Source organism: Mustela erminea, chromosome 21 (genome assembly GCF_009829155.1).
Source record: "Mustela erminea isolate mMusErm1 chromosome 21, mMusErm1.Pri, whole genome shotgun sequence".
Taxonomy (NCBI): Eukaryota; Metazoa; Chordata; class Mammalia; order Carnivora; family Mustelidae; genus Mustela; species Mustela erminea.
In genome coordinates this window covers 25,702,211-25,724,629 of record NC_045634.1, presented here as the reverse complement: position 1 = coordinate 25,724,629, position 22,419 = coordinate 25,702,211, and the positions used below count along the sequence as shown (strand labels likewise).

The 22,419-nt window shown below is 46.7% G+C and overlaps 1 protein-coding gene across 4 annotated transcripts in view; it reads right to left on the bottom strand.

The window, feature by feature from the left end:
- Nucleotides 1-22,419, bottom strand: part of IRF2 (interferon regulatory factor 2) — an 82,134-nt gene that overhangs the window by 45,308 nt on the left and 14,407 nt on the right. Inside the window, exons 1-2 of one of the 4 annotated variants that reach the window (XM_032329314.1) lie at nucleotides 4,864-4,885; nucleotides 3,295-3,300 (exon numbers count right to left, since the gene is read on the bottom strand). The exons of the other annotated variants lie outside the window; for them this stretch is intronic. The gene's annotated coding sequence lies outside the window, so the exon portion shown is untranslated. Of the gene's footprint in view, nucleotides 1-3,294; nucleotides 3,301-4,863; nucleotides 4,886-22,419 lie in introns of those variants that run through there. 4 annotated transcript variants of the gene reach the window in all.

Below are 22,419 nucleotides of genomic sequence, written 5' to 3'. Positions count from 1 at the left end.
CTGATTCCTTAATAGGAGACTACAGGGCATGTAGAAACTGAGCAAAGCTTCTGACACGTTTGTTCATTCGGGGGACCAAGGGGGACAATGAAGATCAGGACCTAAGTAGGAAAGGGAGTGCAGGCAACCAAACACACACACACACACACACACACACACACACACTCACAAGCTTCATTTGGGATAAGACTAACCACAAAGACAGAAGCCTAGCTTTGAATCACTTCAATCCCTGATCAAATTAAAATGATCTGGAACTCCCAGAAGTAAACGTAATCATATCTTGAGGAAGACAACATTATCCTAGGATTTATATTATCTCTGGAGTTTTTCATCCACACAATCAATATAGTTGAGAATACAAGGATAAAAGACAACAAAATAAAAAAATCAATGAAATATGGACAATAAAAACAGACCCACGGGGATTCAGACACAGGTCTTAAACAGATTTAAGGGATACACAGATACCAAAAGTTTTCAGACACAGTTTTTGAGACAAGTATGCCTAACGTGTTTAATAGCCTTTAAAACAAGTATGCCTACATAACAAGACAAGATGGACAACGTTGGCCAAGAACTAGAAACGAAAAAAGAAATTCTAGGACTAAAAGGCAAATAATTAAAATTAAGAACTCACCGGATGGTTTTACTAATAGATTAGACACCATGATAAAATAAAACAAGAAGAAGACAGGTCAGAAGGAAATAAACAGAATGAAGCACTTAGAGACCACAGGGTGAAAATGTTATCTTCCAACCACAGATTTAATAATTTACTACAAACCCCAAACAGACAAATACAAATAACACCACACTACAGTATGCATGCTGGAAAACAAAACCGTAGGAAAAAATCTTAAAGACAGCCAGGGGAAAAAAACAGGCAACACCTTCAAAGAACATATAACAAAACCTCAAGACCCAGAAGCTTTAGGGCAGTTACTCCACAGAAACCATGGGAGACAGAAGACAATGGAAAGGTGTCTGTAATGTACTGGAAGAAAAAGCTGCTATTTTAAAAATCTGAGCTACAGCAAAAACAGGAGCCCCACAGCTCATCAGTTTCCAGTTATAGGGGCACAGGAGGTGGGTCAAAATTAGGGAAGACGGTAGGAGAGAGTATGGGTGCTATGCCGCAAAGATGAAGGGCTTCAGCGTGAGTCTGACCACAGCAGCGCTCCATCCCGTTTCTTCAGCACCTGAGACATTGATCTGCTCTTATTAGTAACCTGCCAGGGCTCTTGTCACCAGACAGCCGTGTGCCCACCCCTCCTACAAGCCTACAGAAATGCAGCCCTTCTAACAGAAACTAGCTCCAATCTCTTTTCATCTACGAAACCTCTCACCGCTCTAACCAGTGAACCCTCTCCTCCTATGGCAGCCGAGTCATCCAAGGTATCACAAATATTTATTAGTAAACACATATTTATTGCAAGGAACTCTGCTAAGTGCTAGGGAGGATTCAGAGATGTGTAAGACATGATCACTAGCCTCAAGGAATTAGTAAGTTAACTGGGGGTATGAGACATAAATTCTATAAAGCGACCTAATAATACTCTAATTACGATAATAAAAGACTGCACTAGAGATCAGAAGGCAGTATATGATTAATTTCCAACTACGTGAACTAGTTCGTGAGGAATCCATAAATCGTCATGGGATGCACTGGTAAGGCAAAGCTTTGCGGCACAGTTGGAGCTTCCAGGATGGGGAAGAACAGTCCAGGCACGACAGGGTGGCAAGCGAGCCAGGCAAAGGCGAAGGCTGGTATAAAGGGCAGAGGCAGGACGGGGTAAAATGGGTTTGCGGATGTGGGCGGAGCAACGGCTTTGGGCATCGGTGTGGGCGGAGCTGCGTGAGAATCAGCGAGCAGGTGAGCAGGTGAGCATCGCGGGCTGGGTGGTTTACAGAAATCATCGCTCGCCCACACACCGACCGTTATCAGTTACAGACTATTATCCCCATTTTAGGGAGGAGGAAAAGTATAGCTTGAAAAGGTAACTTTAAAAAAAAAGGAAGAAAGAAAGAAAGAAAGGAAGGAAGGAAGGAAAGGAAACCATGTCCCAGCCGCCTAAGCCCCTAGAAAAGGGACGGAGGCCTATACCCCATCACCCAGCTTCTGTATAGAAGGTCCAAAAATACTGGCTGTGCGCCTGAGATCAGTCGTGTGCAGCAGTCACACAGGGGCAAACCGAGGCGAGGAGATGAGCCAGAGGCAACTGCTCTCTGGTCCAAGGCGCTGGCCGTGGGAACGCAAGTGGCAACACCCGCGCAGGAATGTACTTGGGGCATTTCCTGATAACTTTTCCTGGCTATACGGTAATCTTTTCCCAAATGCGAGGGACTCTTGCATGAATATTCTAACTCCTCACACCGACCTTTGTACCCTTTTGGCAAAAGCTGAAAATTCCAGCTCAAAATTATGTGAATTGAGAGGAAGCTGGCGTTGCAAACTGAAAAGCCTCGTCACCACCATCCCTTGGCCCCATCACCTGGTCCAGGTGCTTCCTGGGAATCAGCCCCTCGGCCAGGGCTTTTCATGCATTAGTCCATTTAATCTTCAAACATGCTAGATGAGGTAGAGTGTCTTATCCCCATTCTACAGGTGAAGAAATGAAGCTGCTTACCAAGCTGCACAGCTATTAGGCGGTCAAGCTAGGATTTGAACCCACATCCACCTCATGCGAAAGAAGATGCCAGAAACCCCCCAGGCCAGTGTTTTTCAAACGCTGCGTCATGAAATCAATGCATGGCACTATAGTTTTCAGGTAAGTGAACACACAATACAAACGATGAGAGTTCCCCCAATAAGGGTAAGGTTGTTTTATTAAGCTTTTTTTAAAAACCAATTTTATCTTATATTATCCTGGTACTATGGTTAAAAAGGGTATAAAATGCATTTTACTGGGCCGAATCGCTCCCCAGCTGTGTATACAGATGTGTGTGCACCTGTGGGTGGCTGGGGGGGTGGGTCATAGTGGAAAGTAGGAAGCAGAAGAGAAAGATATAGCAAACCTTAGAACCCTAAAGACTCCTGGAAGACAGAAGTGAAAAGCACGAGAGAAGTTTAACAGCAAGCGTCCGGCATGAAAAGATTGTGTTCAGAGCTAAGTAACAGACTGGGGCTTGAGACCCACCCAGCTGGCAATCCTTAACACTTGTCTGCCTACAGCATTCCCACCACTTGGCACACTCTGGTGGGACCGTAGAGGATGAAGTCAGCAATTCCAGTCATGAAATCGGGAAGACATTTGAACCCTGGTTTGAGCACCAGACCCAGAAAAAACATGCCTCTCGCTGTACATGTTACCTGCACCAATGCAGAACCAACGTCAAAAGTCGTATTAAACTGCAGGAGTGTTGATACGCAAGGGAAATCAACTGTGTGATGTCTACTATTGTCAGTGATGCAACCCTCATTCCACGCACTTACTGTTTTATTTTACTCAACTTTTGAAGATGTGCGTCACAGATTCCTTTAATAATTTGAGTCTCTAAGCCACTTTTTCTCAAGGCTTTAAGCAATTCAACCATGAATTCTCCATTCTCCTACAATGTGGGTTTTTCAAGAGCTCCACCTTGGAGCGCCTGGGTGGCTCAGATGGTAAAGCGTCTATCTTCGGCTTAGGTCATGATCTCTGGGTCCTGGGATGGAGCCCCGCATCAGGCTCCCTGCTCACTGGGGAGTCTGCTTCCTCCTCTCTCTTTCTTCTTCTGCCCCTCCTCCCTGCTCATTCTCTGTCTCTCTCTCTTTCTCTCAAATAAATAAAAACAAACAAACAAAAAAAAAGAGCTCGACCTTGAAAAATGGGGCAGGATTGCCAGAAATGGCTACCCTCGATGTATCAGCACCACTCGTTATACTTTTCAATTCACCTATACCAGCACCCGCCAAAATGCCTGTGCTACATTAGTACCAGGGGAATTTTTTTTTAATTTTTTTTAAATTTTTTTGACAGAGAGAGAGAGATGACAGGCAGAGAGGCAGGTGGGGCAGGGGAGGGGAGAAGCAGGCCCTCCGCTGAGCAGAGAGCCCGATGCGGGGCTCCATCCCAGAACCCCCAAGATCATGACCTGAGCTGAAGGCAGATGCTTAACCTAACCCACTGAGCCACCCAGGTGTCCCATTACCTGGGGAATTAAAAAAAAAGAAAGAAAGAAAAGACTCCCTGGTCCCATCGTAGACTCGCTGAGTAAGAATTTCCAGGGATTAGGAACCAGGGATTTTTTTTTTTTTTTTTTTTAATCCCAGGGCAATTTGGATATGCCGCTACACAGATATCACAGTCATTCAGTCCCATCAGCTCAATGGCCTTCTAGATCCTGTATGTATAATAAACATCTCCAAATGAGTCATAGGAGAATGAGGACGCCAATGGTGAATAGATTTCATCATGAATAGAATATAAATACATATGAAATTAGAATTCTAAAATGCCTTTAAATACCACGGAACAAGTTTCCCACACTGAGAATCATCCAAATTATAGTTTTGCATATTCACCGTTCCACCCACAATTTTCTTATTGGACGTGTTTTCTATATCCTTTCAGAAGATATTACCATAGCTATTTTTGAAATATTTCCCTGTCTCTGACCACAAACTACTCTGGTACCTGCAACAGTGTGACTGAGCCTCTGATAGTAACTCTGATAGCATCATTGCAACCGAAACTGACGGATGGCCTCCACGTGTGTGCTCGAAAGACACCAAAAGGTATCAATGGTTTTCCGTACTGTTGGTGAGCCAACGGTCATTCTAGGAAACGGTTCTCAGATCAGCCTAAAGAGAACAGGGGTTCTCTCCATCTAGAGAGCAAGCCTGGAAGGAAACAGGGGACACAATCTGTCTATGTAGACCTGTGCTTTTTGGAGAAGGGGCCCAGAGCCCTGCCCTCCATCCCTGCCTAACGACCCCCACTCCCCCTGTCCCCTCTCCCCAGAGAACCCACTCTCTGGCCCCACTCTCTGCCCAACACAGCTACTCTAGCACTTCTCCCCTACAAATGGGTCTCACTTCCTCCCTCTTGCTTGCTCATGTGGCACAAGCTCATGCCAGGGCTGAAGAAGGCCCAGTCCTGACACCACCATGACACGTTGATGGTTTATCACGTCACCTGGGCATTCAAATTCCTGCACGTCTTTTTTGCTTCTCCCTCATCAGCCCCTGTCGCTGTTCCCCACGGCAGTGATCTCGGATCTTTCCATCCTCGCGCTGTCTAAATCACCTTCACACTCACTGATCCCAGCAAAGGCTCCTGCCTCTCCCTTCAGAGAGAAAAACAGATGCCACCGGCCTCTTCTTTCTGAATTTCTGACTCCTCTCCCGCTTCAAACTTATCTGGACTTCCATGCCCTCCTTTTTTCCTTCTCAGACCAGGTAGTGATATCACTCTTTGCAAGGGGAATGTGGAAGATTTAAGAGGAGAAATAATGAAATTGGTTTGGGTCTATTGCTTTGAGATATCTTGGGATATTAAAAAAAAAAAGAGAGAAAGTGTTGGGTGGGCCATTAGTTCCATCAAGCTAGAGCTCTGGAGAAAGGCCTAGCCTGGAAACAGCCCAGCCACCCCACCCTCTTTGCAAACTTCCCTTGAACTCCTAAACACTGCCTCCAACATATATCCCATGCTCCTTTCAAGCCGGGCACCTGGGTTAACATTGCTACATATATTAGCATATACGTCTGTGTTGTCTTCTACTTTGCATCCAGCAGGCACCTGATAAATACATACCAGCCCTATCCTGCAATTCTGCATGTGTTCTGTCCCCACACAGTCCAACAAGAGAGCCACCAGCCACATGTGGCTCGGAACACCTGAACTGTGGCTGAGGTGAATGAGGAACCACTGGTCCCCAAAGACGGACAGGGAGTTTCAAGGCCAGTTCTAGTTTTTCCAAATTACAGTGAGTGCTCAGGTGTCTGGTCAAAACAAAATGTCTGCCTAGGACACCCTAGTGGGGTTTTTGAAGAGGCAGGTTTGCCACTTGACATTGAAACGGCTCTATTTTGAGAAAAGCCTGGGCTGTTTGTGTTGTTGTTGTTTGCTTGTTTGTTTTTTCTGTTTTTTTTGGTTTTGTGTTGTTGTTTTGGGGTGTTTTTGTTTTCGTATTTGTTGTTGTTGTGGGTTCTTTTTTTGTTTAGTTTTTTGGTTTTTTGAGATAATTTCTGGTTTTAAAAGGCCTGACTCACACTCTGCAGGCTTAATCACCTTTTGGAAGGCAACCTGTTGGAAAGTGAGGGAGCTTCCGTGTGAGTAATTCGTATCCCTGTTCTGACCTGCAGGCCCCTGGAAACACCACCAGCTGGCAGGTCCACAACATGCAGGATCCCATGCTACGTGACAAGATACAAGCAACAGCCGGTGAGTCTTAAGTGCTCAACAGCGTCGGGCCAGTTCTCAGCTTGTTGTATTAGTTCGTTTGATTTACCTCCATCCTGAATGGTAGGAGCTCCCAGAATCTCCATTTTACAGATGGAGAAACTGAGACACGGAAGATTAATAAGTAACTTGCCCAAGGTCCCAGATCTATGGAGTGGCTGAGTTCACATTTAAACACAATGGGTCTGAGGCCCTTACTTGACCTTTGGACCAGGAGGCCAAATTAGGGTCCACATAAAGAGGCATGGAGGGCCCAGTACCTCCCAGTCTGACACAGTGTCCGCACTGGGCGCCTGTTCTGAAGGGGCTTCCTGGACCAAGACAGCCAGTAAGCACTGCTCCAGCCACACTGGTCAGTCCGATGCATAGAAAGCAGCTTCCCGACCTCCGTTATCCAGCACACCCCCGTTAATCCGTACTTCCTGTCCCGCTTCCTGCCTATCCTGGCTGGTGGAAATCAGCAAGACGTACCGCATATCCTGTCCAGCCAGAGCTTCATTTTTGCAATCTGTACTGGGAAAACAGTAGTCCGCCACTCCAAAATAGAACCATCACCCTCCGCCCCACCCCTTCACCTCTACCTCCATCTCCTCGTTAAGAAAGCAACAGGAGAGAACCAGAGGGTTTGTTATCTCTGTGTCTGTCACTGGGTGCATTCTCCCGTTGTTTTCCTTTCTGCTTCTGCCATAAGGCAGGGTCACCTGGCCCCAAGCATGGGCCACCTGAGTCCTGGGTGGTCTTTAGAAAGGGGGGGAGGAAGAGGGTGAGCTCTGCCCAGCCTATTCTTTTTTCTTCTTCTTCCTTTTACTTTTTTGTAATCAATTAATTACCATATAGTGTATCCCTAGTTTCAGAGGTGGATTTTAGAGATTCGTCAGTTGTATATAACACTCAGTGCTCCCTTACATCCCGTGCCCTCCTTAATGTCCATCACCCTGTTACCCCATCCCCATCCCGTGCCCCTCCAGCAGCCTCAGTTTGTTTCCTAGAGTTGAATCTCTATGGTTTGTCTCCATCTCTGAGTTCATCTTATTTTTCCTTCTCTTCCCTTATGCTCATCTGTTGTTTCTTTAATTCCACAATGAGGGATTCTTGATGAGCCCCAAGAACTATTTCAAGAGCACCCATAAGAACCACAGACACTCTACCTCAACGCGTATTTTGCATGAACGTTTCTGTAAGGTCCTGAAAACCGCTCAGGTGGTAAGCATGTGGGGTATCTGTCAATTTCCAAGCTGGCTGTGTGTATGCCGAGCAAGAGTCAACCCTCAAGCCCGCAAATGCCACGCCAACCTGCCTACATCCATACATCCTCTGCACCATGTGTGTCCTACATCCATCCATACCAACTCACTCCCCTCTTGGAATGAAGGGCCAGTTTTAAATCCACCCTTCCCAAAAAGCTTTCCCTGACCAATGCAGGTTCAACTCGTATGGCAATAGCCTTCCTGCTCGTACAGAGAGAATGGCCCCTAGAAATAGCTGGATGTTAATGATAATTGATCTTGTCTGACTCTTCGCTAATTAAGTTGACCTGGAACTTCCCAATAAGTGATTACGATTGCCACAGGACCTAGCACTATCCTTTTTTGTCACTGACTAGCACAGTGGCCGCGATGCACGGCAGACAGGCACCATGGCTCAGGGACAGCATGACCACATGAGTGGGGTGAGACCTGAGAAGGCCTTGGAGGCTCCTGTGTCCCAAGGAGCTAGTGCCACGTCCTTATCACCATGCCCTGTATGAGACTAGAACTGAGGAGTTGTGACCCTCACTGAGAATTCAACCTGTCATTCCTCTAAAAAGTCAGAAATCTCTTTAGTCCCACTACTTTCTCCACAATTAGAGGGAGCACACAGGTCTAGGAGTAGTTGCCTCAGCAACCCTGGCCATTCCCCGGGGCACTGCCTCAGGAACCCAATGCAGAGGGGAGCAGAACCCCAGATCCTTAAGCCTCAGTATTCTCATCTGTAAAATGGAGACTGTGGTAGGATTAATAAGATGTGTAAAGTGCCTCGCCTACTACCCGGTCAACAGTGGATATTTAATAATTAATGGTTTCCACAGACACAAATTTTTGGTCAGGGGTATTTGATGGAGTGTCATTTCCAACACCCAAAAATGTAAATTGATCCAAATACCAGAGAGTAGGGACACGGCTACGTAATATGCAATAGACTCAAATAATGAAAAACCATGACTCTAGAAGAGTATTTCATCTGCATGGGAAAGTGATCAGCATACATTATATTAACACAGAACTAATCTATTAAATATATATTCTATGTATTTAAATCTATTCCATCAAAGTGATATATAAGTTAATATAGTTTCAGAACATAATACTAATAAATGAAAAACAAAAAGCAAGCAGGGCAGCACACTTAGAGAATATGCTGAGTCGGGTGCCAACACAGGGCACCCCCTCTTGACCACAGTCAGAACTCACCCCCCACACACGCTCTAGCTGACTCCTACAGAGGCCAGTGCCTGAGACAGGACGGACCCTGTGCATCAAGACACAGCTGTTTGGCCTGGAACTGGGTGGCCAGGGGCCAGGGGAGTCCCCCAACCCCAGCGCTACCAGACCAGGTGAAGAAGTTTGCTCCACAGTGATTTTGTAAAGCGCTGTTCTCCATTACAGCACAGGGTGTCTAGGGGCAGGGTACAGAAGGGGAACAGTCCCCAGGAGGAATCCTAAAACCACATCCTAATGAGTGCCATCCTGTGTTCACTCCAAGTCCTGAGGTTTCCAACAGCCCTGAGGGCAGCACAGTGCTCTAATTTTAGATTAGAGAATAAGTACAGTATGGCAATAAAGAACATTCTTCTCAGAATGACAGTGGTTCCCATCTCGCCTTCCTCCCCTCACCCTCCCTTCACAGATGATGTCGTCCAAAAGCCTGTTAGCCGGAAACCATGCAAGCAGATGTACTGTGTTGAAGAGTGCAGCCCCCAAATTCATGTCAACCCAGAACCTTGGATATAACCTTATTTGGAAATAGGGTCCTTGCAGATATGATCAAGTTAAAATCAGGTCATACTGGGTTAGGATCCAACACGACTGGTGTCCTTACAAGAAGAGGGAAGTCTCGGGGCGCCTGGGTGGCTAAGTGGGTTGAAGCCTCTGCCTTCGGCTCAGGTCATGGTTCCGGGGTCCTAGGATCAAGCACCACGTCAGGTTCCCTGCTCAAGAGGAGCCTGCTTCCCTTCCTCCCTCTCTGCCTGCCTGCCTCTCTGCCTACTTGTGATCTCTGTCTGTCAAATAAATAAATAAAATCTTAAAAAAAAATAAAAAGAGGGAAGTCTGGACAGATGACACACAGAGAGGAGAGAAGGCCGTATGAAGACAGAGACGGGGGTCAGGGGGAGCCTCCCTAAGGCAAGGAACGCCAAAGACCCCAAAGTGAGGAGAGAAGCAGGGAGCAGTTCTCCCTGAGAGCCCCCGGAAGAAACCACCCTGCCAACACCCTGATTTCAGACTTCCAGCTGAACTGTGAGGACCATGAATTTCTGTTGTTTAAATCACCCAGTTCTGTGGTACTGTACGGCAGCCGTAACCAATCCGAAAACAGACATTTGGGGAGCAGCACAAAAGCATGCTAATGTGGGGTTCCTGGCATAAAGAGAGGGTCTCCCCTTGACATAAAGAGAGGAAGCAGTGGCACATAGCGTGGGGAGTAAGGAAGCCCATGTGCGGCAGCGAGGAGAGACACTGGGGGAGATGGCAGCCTAGAAGGGGGTGTCAGGGCCCGAGTGGGGTGACTAGGCTCCTGTCCAGGGCCGCATTCTCATCCAGGACAGCAGCAGCCTGAGTAATGAGGTGGGGGGGGCAAGCTCATTGCCATGGGGAGGCCGTGGGATGAGCAATGGGATGCATACAGGTAACGGAGTAATTCGTTAACATAGTAAGGATAATAGGAGCCACGTTTATCACTTTTGGATACAGAAGTTCAAATACAGAAAGAAATCTAGAATAACTCTGGGTGTTGGAACAGAGTAAAGGCTGAGTTCATAGTTCATCATATATCTCAATAAATACAGAGCTAAATATAGATGTAAAAATCTGTGTCTGGGGGTGCCTGGGTGGCTCAGTAGGTTAAAGGCTCTGCCTTCGGCTCAGGCATGATCCCGGGGTCCTGGGATGGAGCCCCACATCAGGCTCTCTGCTCAGTGGGGAGCCTGCTTCCCCCCCCCCCCGCCTGCCTCTCTGCCTACTTATGATCTCTGCCTGTCAAATAAATAAATAAAATCTTTTTAAAAAAAATCTGTGTTTGCATACAGTACATACACTCCCTGCCCGCTAAGAGGGTCTGAGGGCAGCAACATACCATTACTGAGTACTCGTAATGTCACAATCTTAGTTTCTAAATACATTCTCCACTCGAAGGAATCAGGGCTTCTTGGGAAAAGGCTGATTTCAGGTCTAGGGCATGGAACGCAAAAGATGAGCATGAACCATTTTGGGGGGACCGGAAAGAAGTGTCCAAAGAAACTCTGGCGACACAGCAAGAGGACAGAGCAGGCAAATCGGGGACAATCTGAACATTGAAATACTCATAAAAGTGTGTTAAGGTCCACTGAATGAAATAGGGATCAATGAAAAGTAAACAATATAAAATAAAATATAAAGCAGAATGCCAGGCAGTAAGCGTAAACAGAGTATGGAACCAAAAATCACCACTTGACAGCTACCGAAGAAATAACCACCAGCAAACATCAACGGATGCTAAAATGAGGCCATGAAAGACTCATGAGGACTGGAAAACTTACAAGGTCTTGAAATACCTTCCCACAAAATATCTTTTATATAAAGGCATTAGGGCAAAGGGAGGGAATCTTAAGCAGCCTCCATGCCCACCATGGAGCCGAAGAGGGGTTCGATCTCATGACCCTGAGATCACGACCTGAGCCAAAATCAAGAGTTGGACGCTTAAGGGGACTGACTGAGCCATCCAGGTGCCCCATCCACAAAATATTTCTTATTACAAAGGGAAAAAGAATAACCCTTACAAGGGAAAAACCTAACAGAGACCTCTTTAAGCCGAATGATCAGATGAGTATCACCGGTAAAGTCAAGGTCATTCACCACCTAGAGGATGCAGTGAAAATGGAGTCCCATGTCTTGATACTCTTGCGGAAAACACACCACTCAATCTAGTCACGATTGTGAACGTCCAACAAGCCCCTAACGGACATGGCATTCCATAAGACAGCCAGGGCTCATCACTGTCAAAAATCTCAAGGTCACAGAAGTTACCGGAAGATGCAAGGCACAGGACACCAGAGCCTAGGTGGGATCCCTCTGCCATGAGGGTCCCTGTTAAAACAACAGGCGGACCTGAGCGGGGTCTGTGGATTAGGCGGCCCTAATGTCAACAGCCTGTTTCTGCACGTGATCAGGTTGGAACGTGGCCCTGTTTGCAGGAAAGACAGACTCAAGCATCCAGGAGTGATGGGATGTCGTGTTGGCAGGTGACTCTCTTTGCGGGGGGGAAATGCTTTTTTTTCCAGTGTTCTTGCCATCTCAGAGTAAGTCTGAAATTAGTTGGGAAGAAAAAGATTTGGTGAGAAAGACCACAGCAGAGTTCAGGAGTGATTTGCTGTCCCGAGGGGGGAAACAATGGCAAATACATTTCTCTGCAGATGCAACAAATTCTAGAAAGTCCCTCTCTGGTGCTGCAGTTAAACTGTTGGCAGTTTTTTCTCAGTCCAAGTACCACGACCGGATTAAGTACACACAGCAATGATGATATCCGTCCATCCATCAGGGGCAGCGCCATCAAGCACCAATTAACTCAACGAGGAGCCTGGAAGTTTCATTTCCTGGGGAAGATGAGGAGTGATGGTCCATAATTCACTTAAACTGCAAGTTGTCTGGAAAACCAGACGTGATCAGGAGCTCGCCTGCCATAGTTCAGAGAAGGATCTCGGAGTTAAGCATGAAACATTGACCTCCTAAATTCTGTACTAATATTTAACAGCAGTTAATGAAAACACGAGGGTGGTGTCCCAGGGATGTGGCCTCACCCCGACAGTGAAGTTAGCAGCAAAGAAAAGCGGTTCAAAGCCCCCAGGCCTGGGCTGCCCCCGACTGCCTTTGCCAGAGAGCTGGCCTTCAGAGGCCCCACGCCAGTGTACCCTCTAGAGGACATTTCAGGCCCTCGGCTGTCACTCGGTGCCCCCAAAGCTGGCATTCCTGGCATAGTTTCATCCCTCTGGCAAGGGCTCCCCTCCCTCAGCCTGTCAGGCACTTGGCTCCCAGAACGCCCACGGTGAGTAAGGGTTTGGCTACTTGCTTCTCACTGACAACTTTTCCTCAACTTGCAGAATTCAGAAGAGTGAATACCCTTCAGTTCTACTTGCTTTAACTTGGCGGAACACGGCGGTAATGACTTTGGCCTCGGAGTCAGGAGCACAGATTTCCAAGAGAGTAACTCTAGCGCTGGGAGAATAGAAAGTGCCACCCGTGGGTCAGGAACAATTCCTTCCTTCAGCAGCGCCAGTCCCAAGCAGCCATTCTGTGAGCTCTGTGTTCCAGCCCCAATGCGGAAAGCTACCGGCAGCCAGAAACAACCCCCCCATCTGTTTAAAGCCCGTTGTTGCCTCTCCCTCCACTGTCCTTCCTCCCCAATCCTCAAGCTAGTGGGGCTGCCCCAAAGCCTCTGCCCCTCCATCTCAAGAGCGTCCCCTTTCACTGCTGACCTCACATTTTCCCCATCTTAGCTCCTCAAACCAGCTCTCCAGCAAGCCTCCAAATCCATGTGGCCCGCTTAACGAGAATCTCCATGAGACCCCAGAGCTCATCATGCTCTATATTCCCAGATTCTAGACTATGGCAAAGGCTGAGGCTTCATAAATAAACCATGAAATTAGGATGTATGCTGGGCACCAATGATCATGACGGGGGGAACAGAGAGGGGCTGCAAACTACAAAAAACAAGGATCGTGGCAAGCAGTTATAATAAGGGAAGCCAAGGATATGCCATTATAAAAGGTACCATATACCTGTGCTGTGGGGAATCCCGTCTAAGAACGAAGGATGTATACCTTTTAAAATTTTTCCTTGTAAACAGCTTCAAATTTCATACAGCTTCAAGATGTAATGTGGAACTTGTCTATTTCAAAGCTGTGTATATGACAGCTCACTAGAAACTGATGGACGCCCATCAGCCCCATGTGGCCTGTCCCCAAGAACTCATGCATGGTCGGGATGGCAACCAAATCATTTACTGTCCAAAATGGAACCGTTCTAAGCATGAATGGGGCCTGATTAATAATTCTACTTGACTCTGAACAGATGTAAAGAGGGTTGCTTGTCCCTGGAAAAACCAGGACATGGGGGGTTCTTGTTATGGGAGGTCAAGGCTCTTTTTATTTGAAATCCTTGGACCAGGCAGATTTCAGAATTCAGCCATGTGGGGGTATTAGAGGCAGAATATGGTGCCTCTGCCCTCACAGAACCAGAACACCCCCAGGAATATCTAGAATAGAACCCCTTCATCCAACCCAGCAATTCCTTCCGCAGTAAAACATGAACCCTCATGCTGACTGGGATGAGAGAAAGCTACAAATCATTGTATGCCAGTCGGGGCAGACCATCCTGCCCAATGAGTCATAACAGAAACTTTTAGTTTGCAGGGCTTTTTGGATTGCAAATAAAAGATGTGGGATCTGTAATTAATTCAAGTTATTTCTACCCTTGGAATATATTAGTGTCCCATATTATACAAGGAAATCATATCTTTCTTCCTTAAACTGTACTTACATCATAAATTAATCTGGCATGCACTATGCTTAAATTAGCGAATAATAATAGCACAGTTTTAGTCCCGAAATGGGAAGGTTTCATGCAAACTTCTTTTGCACGTTAAAAAGTAGGGAAATACTTCTGCGGAATATTTTTATAAAATTTGCAATCTTAAGCAGCCATTTAAAAATTATTCTTGCCTTTATGTCAGACCTCCCTGGCAATATGGATATATTTTCACTTTACCAATCTTATATATAAAATATTATTTATTAAATAAGAAAACCCTTAAATAAGATGCAAAATGTCTTTCAAATATCCTCCTTAGGCATTTGTTGTTGTTGTTTTTTAAGATTTATTTATTCAATAGAGAGAGAGATAGGAAGAGAGGGAACACAAGCAGGGATATTGGGAGAGGGGAGATGCAGGGTTCCCACTGAGCAGGGAGCCCCAAGCGGGGCTCGATCCCAGGGCCCTGAGATCATGACCTGAGCAGAAGGCAGATGCTTAAACAACTGAGCCAACCAGGCACACCCTCCTAGGCATTTGCAATTGACATTGTTCCTTCCTCCATAATATTTTAAATATTTCATTCCAAAATGAAATTCATGACAAAAAATTACTTTCACATGTGTCAGGTTAGAGCGAGTTTGTTTTATTGTCTGTCTGTCTCTGAGCGGGACTGCACCATCCATGGACACAGATGGGTAGAGGAGCCATGCTCCCATCTGGCTGAAGCTCTATCATCGCCAGAACCAAAAGCACTAAATACTCAGCATGGCACAAAAGCTCATTTACTCGAAAGAACTTGTCTGCGAACGTTTACCTGCTCATTTTTTTCTTAAATCACTTTAAAATAACTTGAAGGAAAGAGCCTCACTGTCATGGCCAAGTGAGAACTACAGTACTGCTGGACTTGGGCAGAAACTCAGTTCCGAGATCCGGAGGCACACAGCTGCTTCCAGTGTGACATGTGAAGAGAGGAAACACACTAAGGCTAATGACGGTCAAGGTGAAGAGCCCCCAGAGAGCTTCCTACCGTAAGGGCTAAAGCACTTACACCAGCATTACATCTACTGACTTAAACTATTTATAAATACCCAAGTTAAAAGTCAAAACTTGCTTGAAAAAATAAAGCTGTCCTGATTCTTTAGCAGATAATGATGGTGACGTCATGTGGATGGCAATGACTATTTTCTAGAGCACCCTACGATAGCACCTGTGTTAAATTCTATGCCTTCTATACATGATCTCATTAACCCTCACAGGAACCCTATGAGGCAGGCGCTGCAATTCATTACCGTTTTAGGAACAGGAAGATGTGGCTTAGCCCTTCCTAGAGCTGATTCCGTCCGCGCCCCCCCCTTCCCTGCCCCGAGCTCCATTATCATGAGAACCCAGCGTCCCAAAATAGGCTCCAACCTTGACTGTGGACAGTACTCATTCCCGTGTGCCCTTTCAGTCCTCAAACATAAACGCTAGAAAGCTTGTTGTGTTTCCCAAGCTTTCCTTGGGGACACTGCCCTCCGTCTGACAGTTGCCTCCTCTAGTCAGGATCGTTTCAGGAACAGGAGACTTCAAGTCAGTCACCCAGGGCTTGCCCGTCAGAAAGAAAACACAGAGGGGCGCCTGGGTGGCTCAGTCCGTTAAGCATCTGCCTTTGGCTCAGAGTGCTGGGATCGAGTCCCCACACTGGACTCCCTGCTCAGCAGAGGGCCTGCTTCTCCCTCTCTCTCTGCCTGCCGCTCTGCCTACTTCAGCTCTATTTCTCTCTGTCAGATAAATAAATACAATCCTTAAAAAAGAAAGAAAACACAGAGCAGGACTGTAGCATTTCCTAACACTTTCTGTTTCACCGGGTCTTTGTTTCTGAGCAAGGTACAGTTAGGAACCCAAACTACCACACACAAGGATGAACAAGGCGGTAAGCGGGATACCTGGAGCTGCTTCTAAAAGACGGAGCCGCGTGGCGCTGTAGGGCTCCAGGGCTGCGCTGATGAAAACACTTGCTGGGCTGTGTGACCTGTGGCACCAGATCCAGCAGCACAGATAAGCAGGGGGTTAAAACCTGACATCCCTAAACAGAACTTTGAAGAACCTTCCCCCCTCTCCCTGGTGCTGCTGGCAACCACATGATGACAGAGGCACCAAGAGGGGTCATCAGGGTACAAGATTTCATGCTGCCCTGGCCCTTTGCTTAGCCTCCAGCCTGCAGCTCGAGGCAGGGGAGAAATGAGGAAAGGCCTCATGAAGAAAGGTGCTTCCTTCCTGACAGTGACTGCTTCCGAATTACACACTTTCCTTAAGAATGACAGACCAAATGTTTTTGGTTCAGGGAAATCGTTCTGCACCTGGTCCTATCTGCTGCAGGAAGAATGAGGGCGAAGGAGATTCGAGCCATACCTGGGGACCCCCAGGAGGCTGGAAAAGTCTCATCACAGCATGACTTTGTCATTTTCTCCCCGCCAGCTGCATGAAGGTAACAGAGCAGAAAAGGTCACAGTGTGTAGTATGGAGTCTGGCCCAGATGCCTCTTCCCAACTCTAGCTCTATTGCTTCTTATCTGGGTGACCTTGGCAGGTTACTCACCCCTCTGTTCTCATAGGCTTTTGCAAGGATTAGCTGAGGAAATGTAATACCTCCAGAACAGCTCTATCTCTCATGGGCTATAGTATAAAAAGGTACAAATTTTCCAAATAGCAGCTTGGCCACAGGCATCAAAAATTTTGTTTTATTTTTAAAAATTTTTATTTATGAGAGAGAGAGAGAGAGCACAAGCAGAGGGAGTGGCAGGTAGAGGGAGAAATAGGTTCCCTGCTGAGCAGGGACCCCAATGCGGGGCTCGATCCCAGGAGCCTGGGATCATGATCTGAACCAAAGGCAGATGCTTAACCGACTGAGACACCCAGGCATCCCAGTATCAAAAATTTTAAATGATATCCTTTGACCCAGCCACGTCACTTCTAGAACCTTTCCCAAGCAATTTAAACAAGCCTGTGTGAACATGTTTTCTTTAAAAAAAAACAAAAACAAAAAACTACAATAATCATGAAATCTGTTACAGATGCAAAGGTAATATTCTCATCTTATTTAAAAAAAAAAGTTGCATACAGTTGCACAGATAAATTACTACCCAGATACATCTAATTAATGAACTAAGAGCATTTTTAAATCCATCACCTTTCTCACGTATTTTCCAGAAGAATTCATAGAAGGACCTCAAAGGGCAGAAATCACGCTGTGACTGCTGGGTGTGTTCGGGCCCAGACCCCAGTACCTAGATGGCACTGATTCTGCAATTCAGCAAAGCAAGAATCGTGGACAGATTTCCAAGCATATGGACTCGGGCTCATCCGGCATGTTCAAACCTTCTTTCCATATGGAAAACAGGAAAACAAGCGACCCTAATTTTTCCTTAATCAGCATGTCCTCTGAGCATTGCCTTTGCAGTACAGAAGGAAAGCACTCTGAAAGGCAAGGTTTCTTTGGGGAGTTAAGTAAAAAGTTCACTTAAGACTGTCCCTCATTCCATGAATAGGTTGGTGTCCCCGGGGCCGCTGGTCTAAGTCAGCAGAACGAAAGCCTGGAAAAGATATCTTGGTCCTCAGGTATGCCAGGAAAGTAGGGAAGACGTTCAAGAAGAGGGTGCATGTCAGAAAAGTGTGGACAACAAAGTGGGTAAGTAGGCCACGCTCACACTCGCTTGGGGAAGGGTGCGCGGCAGCAGATAGCAAGGACCTGAATTCACCGATTTATTGCTATCACTCAAGTCCCTGTAACACTCTGCAGACCTCCAGTGGGCATGCTTGGTCCCGACTGGGTAGACAGAAAGGTCAAGGAAGGGGACACAAGGAAAGAAGGGAGGGCAAAGCTTTCGAGGCTGAGGTTTGAACAGAGAAGTCACCGGGATTCTCAGGAGGGCCAGCGTCCTGGAACCATCTAAGAAAACCTGTCTGCCACCAAATGACAAAACTGCCATCTGATTTCAAATCCATTTGTGGCGGACTATGTTGAAAACCAATGCCTTCCCAGAAAAAAACAGGTGCCTGAAAAGAATGTGCTCTGAAAAAGGTTGACTTTGAAGGGCAACTGCCTATCTTTCCCCCTCGATGAGAATAAAGGTTCCCTTCCCTCAGTCCACATCCACAGGCCGTGCCTGAAGTCCTTCTTGCTGCCACTTTTCCTTTGAGGATTTCCTTTGAGTTGTCCCCCCAGCCAGTAAGCACTTAATAAAGGTTATTTCTTATTTTTCTTCTTCTTCTTCCTAATATTATTATTATTATTATTACCACTGCTACTACTACTACGACGACTACTACCGCTACTACATCACCTGGTGCAATGTCTTCCAGCAGCTCCAAAAGGCCGCCTGAATAAAATCTGAGCCACAACTCAGCCCGTCCCACCTTCCCGTCTTTGTATCCCACTGATTCCTCCCAAAGCTCACAGCTTCATGAACTTGAGAACGGGCATATCTCTGTATAAAGTCCTTGTGAGCAGGAACTTCATCTTATTCATCTTTAAACCTCCCCAGATATCAAGCGCAGCGCCTTGCAAATAACTTTACATAGTAATCGTTTACTGATAAGTGTTGGAGAAGGTCAGGGAAGAGCCGGAACTGCCGGCTGAACTGTGAGCTGGACCGCAGCAACAGGACACTCCTCACCCCGTCCCCTGTCCTCCGAATGTGCATTCTCCTTGCCTTTCCTGCTCCCAGAAGTTCCTCCAAGGTCACAGCCTTGAGATAGTGATGTGATGTTGAGAACACCTGCACAGTGTATGTGACTTAAGGCCTCTGTAGAAGTGTGTAGGGTTTGGTGGGCAAGTGCAGAGATCCAATCGTTGTGCTGCCCGCAAGACGACCCTAATTTCCAAGTTCCCTTTGCTTATTAAAACTGCCACCTACCAACCTGGAGTGGCCTGCTTCTTTCTCCATCTTTCTCTGCCCTCTAAGTAGAGGGGTCAATTTCAAATCACACCGGGGAAGCTCCCAGGAGAGTTGCAAACCAGCCAGAAGGAAGTGGGCGGATCCCTCCATGGGCGGGGGAGGGGGGGCAGAGGATATGAACTACATGTTGTGATGGAAAGGACTTATTATATGAGAAAGTGATAAAAAGTAGGGGGGACTAGTGATTACAAAAAGCATGTTTCACTCAAAAAATCTCATTGAGCCAGGTACTATAAAGAGCCCTATGTACCAAGCACAATGACAAAATTTGGGGTGGGGGGTGAGGACACAAAGGAAATGAGGACATGATCTCTGTCCTCAGAGTTGACCCTGCAATGATGGACCCAGGCACATAAGCACCCAACTCCAAAATGAGGTGTCTTGTCCTTAGGTAACACTAGAGAAACAAAAGGAGGACAGTAGAACTTTTCGATGATGCACTTCAGGATCTAAAAGGGTCTGCGATAACTGAACGGGGCATTCAAAACCCCTGGGCTGTGGTTCGTTCTCCACATCAGACTCCCCTGTCCCCATCACCATTTCATCAGCCTCACAACAGTGTGACCCTGAGCTTTATAGAGATGAATTTCTTTTGTGAGGCATTTTGGGGGAGTTCTACTGTATTATGTAAAATCCCCAAAGAGCTAACTCTGGAAGACTTCCAAGAAGAGGGGGCATCCTGGAGAGGGAAGGGATCCTCAGGTGAAAAGCAAGGAAGAACATTCCAGACAAAAGGGGGAATAACAAATAAAGGCAAGAGGAAGGAAGTGTGCATGGCATGTTTGAACCATTAGTAACAGGGAGAAGCTGTGCCCCAGGGAGAGGGTGGAAGTGGTGGAGAAACAGCTAGAAGGCTTGTCTGAGGCTGGCTAATTAACAGAGAACCATTTGTCCTCGCACCTTAACAAGGGTCCCTGTTGACTGATGAGGGGAAACACCCGATGCACCCCAGGGCACATACAAACACAGCTGATGTGCTCTCCACCGGCCGTCTGGTCCTGTTCCTTACTAGGCAACACAGCACATGAGTCCTGTTAGCTCTAAGGTACTACAGATGGGCCCGTGTCTGGACAGGAAATAAATGGAGAACTAGGCCAATCATTACAATTCAATGCAGCCAACATTTACTGAGTATTGGGTATATGAAGTCATCTTGCTGAGCCCCGAGGAACACATGACAGCACTCCAAAATTTATCAGTGGAGTCGAGAAGGCAGTCATTAATAATAGATGTAGAATGTGATATATTGTAATATAATCCAGAAAATTCTAGGGCCTTTGAATAAGATCTTCAAACCTTAGCCTGACAGTGAAGTGGAGAGCCCAGCAAAGATCGATTATATGCTCTCAAGGCAGTCAGTCAACCAGGCTGACGTGGCCTCCACACCGGATGGAGGGAGCCATTTTGACTGCAGCCGTGCTGAGGGAATGCAGATGGGAAGGAACCTTCCCGTGGCACGGCCAATCTCACCAGGTTCCTCTGGGCTTCCTGAGTCCCTGTAGTTTAGGCCTGACCCTAATGATCCATGAACCAGCCCTTCCATGGCCTTGGCCTTCAGGAAGGGGAACTCAGAGAATGTGAGCCAGTGTACCTCACGCCTGGGCGGGGAGGAGCGTCCAAACCCAACCGCCAATCTCACTCCTGAGGGGAGAGCGAGATCCCCATCACTCTTTGAGCCAAAAGGACACCCTAGCCTGAAAACTTCTGGCACCCTGCCATCTACTCTCTTGGTTCTCTTGGTTTCTCATCCATATTAAGGACAACCGTCTACTGTAAACCTATTCATAATCACTTCCCTCTCTTTATAAACCAGATCAAAACAAACAAAAGCGAGCACAAAAAAATATTTTTATACCTGGGCATCACTTCCTCTTGGGAACCTATGAAAACACCTCAAAAGCAGGCCTGGTTCTCATCCAAAGCACAATCCGGTCCTTTCTGCAATGTCCGTCATGCGTAGAACGATGCACACACACCCCCTTCCATCTCTCCAGTGGGGCAGGCACACCGCCCCGCCACACCCCGCCAACAGTCATCCCCTACCACTCTCTAAAATGTAAGGGGGCAATGTTCCAAATCCCCAATCACACCCCCCCCCCATAGAAAACTTGCTCTATGCTCAGAACAAAGCCTTTCCTTACTGGAGCACACGACTTGTGGTAGCTGTGGTCCCCCAGACCCAGCCGGTCACTCCCATGATCCATCTGGTCCTGCCCCACCAGACCTCCCCCTCCACGCACCGAGACTGGAAGGAATCTTCCCCCCGTCTTTTCTTTGCTCTGACTGTTCTTTCAACCAAAGACGCCCTGTTCACCCATTTGCCACCAGTGGCCAAGGCCGTCCTCCTGTGGTAGGTACGAAGTCCGTGGTGGAGCACAGCCTCCATTTCTCTGGGCAAAGACACAGATCCTTTGGCTTGCTGGGCTTGTATCAAGCACATATTTCATTCTTCTTATTACGACAGATGGTTATCTACCGCCTGTCTCTCTAAGTAAATGATAAGCTCTTTGAGAACATGAAATTGTCAACTTTATGTCTCCACAACCACCAGGCTTCACACACACCGGTTCGTAAAGGTCTGTTGAAGGAATTAATTCTCCTGAGAGTTTCATTTAAAATATGTGCTTGCAGAAAGGAGCCTTCAACTTTATTTCATCATGATCCTATTTGTTTTCATAGTCCTGGAGGCAAATTCTGAGGACTCTTTAGAAAAAGCCTGGGCCCCCAACCTGAAGGGAATATAAATTCCACCACCACCCCCCCCCCCGCCCCCCTTATGTCAGAGACATTATGTATCTTCTTCCCAATTAGTCACAAATCGCTCTTAGTTATATCCGTATGTTCTCTTGGCGGGCTGTATGATTTAATAAAGACCAACTCCACACGAGGATCTGGTGAAATGAAAAATCTGAGCACAACGTAAAAGCAAACCAAGAGTAAATTTGCTGCTGTACATTTGTGATATTTCACTGAATTTCCTCATCTCCTATTGCTCGCATAAGAACAAATAAATGGGGTGCCTGGGTGGCTCAGTGGGTTAAAGCCTCTGCCTTCGACTCAGGTCATGATCCCAGGGTCCTAGGATCCAGTCCCGTGCCGGGGCGCCGGGCTCTCTGCTCAGCAGGGAGTCTGCTTCCCCATATCTCTCTGCCTGCCTCTCTGCCTACTTGTGATCCCTTTCTCTCTGTCAAATAAATAAATAAAATCTTTAAAAAAAAAAAAAAAGAACAAATAATTGGTTCCTTATTTGGTCGATAATTCTCAATAAATATACAGATGCTTTCATTATACTTTACAGATCTGTTATTAAAGCAATAAATTTATTTTTCATCCA